We start from the raw sequence: 5000 nt of genomic DNA on the forward strand, positions 1-5000 counted from the left end.
CACTTCACCCAAATTTTTTTTTCCCCTTCCCAAAAAAATTTTTTTTTAAAATTTCCAAAAATTTGCCAAGGGAAAAGCACGGATCTATGCCCCTTTGACCACTGTAGGAGATACAGGGGAGACTCCCTGCGGGGAGGGGAGGGGCAAACACCCCCGTTTTGCGCAGCCGTACTCCATCATACTAATATAAAAAGGGTTTCAAAAAAATCTTGGTCGTCTTCCCTTTTGTGTGTGTGTGGGTGTGGGGGGTGTGTGGGGTGTGTTGGTGGTGGGTGTGTGTGTGTGGGTGTGTGTGTGTGTGTTGTGTGGTAAATATATTTAAAAAATAATAAATAAAATATTTTATATATATATATATATAATATAATATATATATATAATATTATTATATATATATATATATTATATATATATATTATAAATATATATATATATATATATATATATATATATATATATATACTAAAAAAAAAATGTGTGGTGTGTGTGTGTGTGTATTTATATATATATATACATATATATATATTATTATATATATGATATATATATTAGTATTATATATAATATTTTTTTTGTGTGTGTGGTGTGTGTGTGTGTGTGTGTGTGTGTGTGTGTGTGTGTAGTGTGTGTGTGTGTGTGTGTGTGTTGTGTATCTGCTGTGTGTGGATAGTTTCGTGTGTGTGTGTGTGTGTGTGTGTTGTGTTGTGTTGTTGTTGTGTGTGTGTGTGTGTGTGTGTGTGTGTGTGTGTGTGTGTGCGTGTGTGTGTGTGCGTTGCGGATGTATGTATTGCAATATATATATTATTTTATAGTATATGATATATATTTATATATATATTTATATGTATAGTACACCGCAGGGTATTTTGTTATATTTTATATAGATATGATTATAGTTATATAGATATATATAGTATATATATATATATATATATATATATTTATAATATATATATAACACATATTACAATAGAATATTACATTATAAATAATAGATATTATTACACACGGAATTTTCATCTATCTATCTGTACCTAAACTTATATTCATATCTAGATCTATCTATCTATCTATCTAGTCAGCAAAATTTACTTAAAATACCACTGGTCATATTTCCATCAAAAGGAAAAGGATAACATCTGCAGAAGGGTTATTTAAATGTGACACCTGATAAACTGCACTGCGGTGCTCACTTTACCTTATAATTTAGTCATAAAGAGAAAAAAAAATACTGGTGCTGGGTGAGAATTTTCTTTTCTGAGAATTTGCCATTCTAACCTCTGGATATACTGATTTCCCTAACTTTTAGATCGTAGATACTGGCGTTATCTGTTTTATAAATAAATTATCATTTTGTGATAGCCTGCTTGTTTATGATAATGTTTTGTTTGTTTCATATTTTGTGTTATTGTTACTAGTTGTCCTTCCTTTCCTGGTTTTATTTTGTGGTAATTTTGATATTCAACAGAAAGTACAAAATCGGAAAGTATATTGTAACTCTTCCTATTCCATTCTTAAAATGAATGTGGAAATAACAGTTTCTCTCTTACCTCTACAGCGTCGCCGTCAATGCTCGCTCTTTCCGGGTACAGCGAGTGCAAAACTGCATATATTTCCGTCTTTCCTTCTGCGTACAATACGAGGAAAACCCGCAAGAAAGTTGAACCAAGCGACGAACGTGTGTGTTTTTCTCATAAGGACGTGACTCCTCGATATGCCGGCGTCAGTGTGTAATATCGTTGTTTAAGCTTACAATTTTGACACTGGAAATTCGATTACATTCCGAGCCATTGAGAGTTCTTGTTGTCTAGACCTCGCGCGCCACGAGTTGCTGCGTCCCGACGGATTTTAAACTAACTGATCTTTTTTATTTTTGGGCATCTTGGCGGCTAAAATTTTAAGCTGTTCTTTCCTCCCTGACTTTCTGGTGCATTCAAGTTGTTATGCGGGATGTGTGTTATATGTATCTTGTTTTTGTTGTTATCGTCACCTAGCATAACTTCATACCATCATGTCTGTAGCCCTGTTAGTGAAAACTACGGAAGTGTTGCTGCTGCTGCTTGAGATTTGCGAAGTTCTGGCTTCGTCCGGGCCTTTCACTTATGGCCCGGCCTGTGTCAGCTTTTTATGGCTGTCTCATTTGTTGGTCTGACACTCAGTGCTTACCGTGGCGGTGGGATTGCCAGCAGGCGCTCCTGTAGCCGTGGTGTAAGCATCTCGCATAATCTCTTTACCAGCACGACGGCTGTGTTCTGCGGGCTTTGTCTTAGGAATTGCGTGTGCACGCAATTCTCTAAGTAATGTACAAGTGTGGCGTTCGGCTCGCCGCAATGCATGCAACACCTCTCTTCACGTTCTATAGTTTGTATAATCTGCTGTTAGGCGCATTCTGTGCAGAATGACTTCGGTACCTCTGTTGTTTATTTCAGAGAGTGCCAGAGAGTACTCAGATGCCTGTGGCATCTGAGTACCAGCTGGCCGAGGGGGAATATCTCGTTTCCTCTCTCTGAAGCTGCAGGAGGAAGGAGTTGGCCGTCACCGTACACTTCCTCCTAAGTAATTTTCGGCTCTGATGTATTATCATGGGATTAGGGGCATACCCCGGCCGATTTCGGCTAATCTGTCAGCAAGCTCATTGCCTCTGATCCCTATATGGCTGGGAACCCAGTTTATGATAATTCTTCTACCTGTGCAAGAATCCTCTGTGCCAGTGTGAGGATGGTAGTCAGAAGGTAGATGTTGTCAGTGGGTGAGCGCTGCTGAAGACAGTCGACGGGTCCTTTGGAGTCTGTGTGTATGACCACGTGTCCTTCCCTCACGGAACGTGCTCATGCTCCCATGATAGCAGCTGCCTCTGCCTGAAAGCGAGGAGGCGTTGTCTGTTACCCTCATGGATATTGTGGCATCCCTTGCTGCGAGGCCGGCGCCTGTACGGAAGTGCCCAATTCCTTATCTATACATAGTTCTGGGACTGCGGACTCAAGAACTGATAACTAGAGGAAGTTATTGCATTTTTAACAGATCTGACAACTTTTTTTGTTCGTTTGTTTAATCTTGTTCGAGGAAATTTGTAATGTCTCAATTGACAATTCTCCAACTGCTGGTGATTTGTTCTGCCGCGGACATTTGAGTAATCACTTAGGGTTTTATGAATCATGAATCTTGTTGCACTAATAGGTTGTATTTACTAAGGAGACACAAACGCACACACACACACACACACACACACAAACATACATAAACAAACACATGCATACTAATTACTCTAAACAGAAAAAACTATAATATGACGTCCATGAGGAAACTGATTTAATATTGTCTTTTTATACTTTTTGATCTCAATCATGCAATATCATATTAGTTTACTGTGGAGAATAGATGCATGATTAATTCCTTGTTTAACTACGGAAATGCCACGACTTACGTAGGGGGCTTATGCATGTAGCCAGTTATATATATGTATATACATTCATACATACATACATACACAAACACACACACACCCAAATTAATATATATATATATATATAATAATATATATATATATATATATATATATATATTTGTATTTATATGATATATATGTATATAATGCATATATATGTAAAATATATATATATATATATATATTATAATATATATATATATATATTTAAAATTATTTGGTGGTGTTGTGGTGTGGTGTGTGTTGTGTGTGTGTGTGTGTGTGTGGTTGGGTGTGTTTATATTGTTATATTTAAAATATATAATTATATTATATTATATATATTTTATTATTTTTATTTATTTAATAAATATTTCTAAAACACACCACACCACACACACAAACACCACACACCCCCCCCACCCCCACCACACAATATTAATATATATTATATATAATATATTATATTATATTATATATATATTTTTAACATATTATCATATTTACATTATTACTATAATCCAAATTATTATTTTATATTAAAAATATTTATTATACCCAATATATATATTTTATATATAAAATTTTTAATATTTTAATATAATAAAATTTTGGTGTTGTTGTGTGTTTGTGTATTTTGTATGTATTGTATATACATATTTTAAAACGTGCTACATGCATAACACATACGTAAGTGGGGCATTTCCGTATTAAACGGGAATTTTAATCTCATCTATTCCACGAAACTAATATTATTGCATATTGATTAAAAAAGTTATAAAAACAATAAAAATCATTTCCCTCGACGTCAATTAAGTTTTTTTCTGTTTAGAGAAATTAGTATGCATGTGTTTGTTTATGTATTTTTTTGTGTGTGTGTGGTGTGTGGGTCGTTTGTTCTCCTTAGTAATAAAACCCTATTAGTGAAACCAATTCGATTCCCAAAAACCAAAGTATTACTAAAAATGTCCGGGGCAGAACAAATCACCGCATTTGGGGAAATTTAAATTGAGACTTAAAAAAATTTCCCTCAAAACAAGTTTAAAAACGAACAAAAAAATTTGTAGATCTTTTAAAAAATGCCAATAATTTCCTCTAGTTACCCCTTCTTGAGCCCGCATCCCAACTATGTTAGATAAGGAATTGACACTTCCGTACAGGCCCCGGCCTGCAGAAAGGGGATGCCACAAACCTGAGGTAACAGACAACGCCTCCTCCTACAGGCAGGGCGCTGCTATCTGGGGCCGAGCCACTTTCCGTGGGAAGGACACGTGGCCCTCACACATCCCAAAGGGCCCCTCGACTGTTTTCAGCGCGCTCCCCCACTGACAACTCTCCCTTCTGACTACCCCCTCCACGGGCAAGAGGATTTTTGCACAGGGTAAGATTTCATAAAGGGGGTTCCCAGCCTAAGGGATCAGAGGAAATGACTTGCTGAAATTAGCCGAATGGGCCGGGTTCCCCCCAAAATCCCATGAAAATACATCGGGCCAAAATTACTTAGGAGAGTGTACGGTGAGGGCCCCCTCCTTCCTCCTGCGCTCAGAAAGGAAACGAGATATTCCCCCTGGGCCCG

The sequence above is a fragment of the Penaeus monodon genome, chromosome 17 (genome assembly GCF_015228065.2).
Source record: "Penaeus monodon isolate SGIC_2016 chromosome 17, NSTDA_Pmon_1, whole genome shotgun sequence".
NCBI classification, from domain to species: Eukaryota; Metazoa; Arthropoda; class Malacostraca; order Decapoda; family Penaeidae; genus Penaeus; species Penaeus monodon.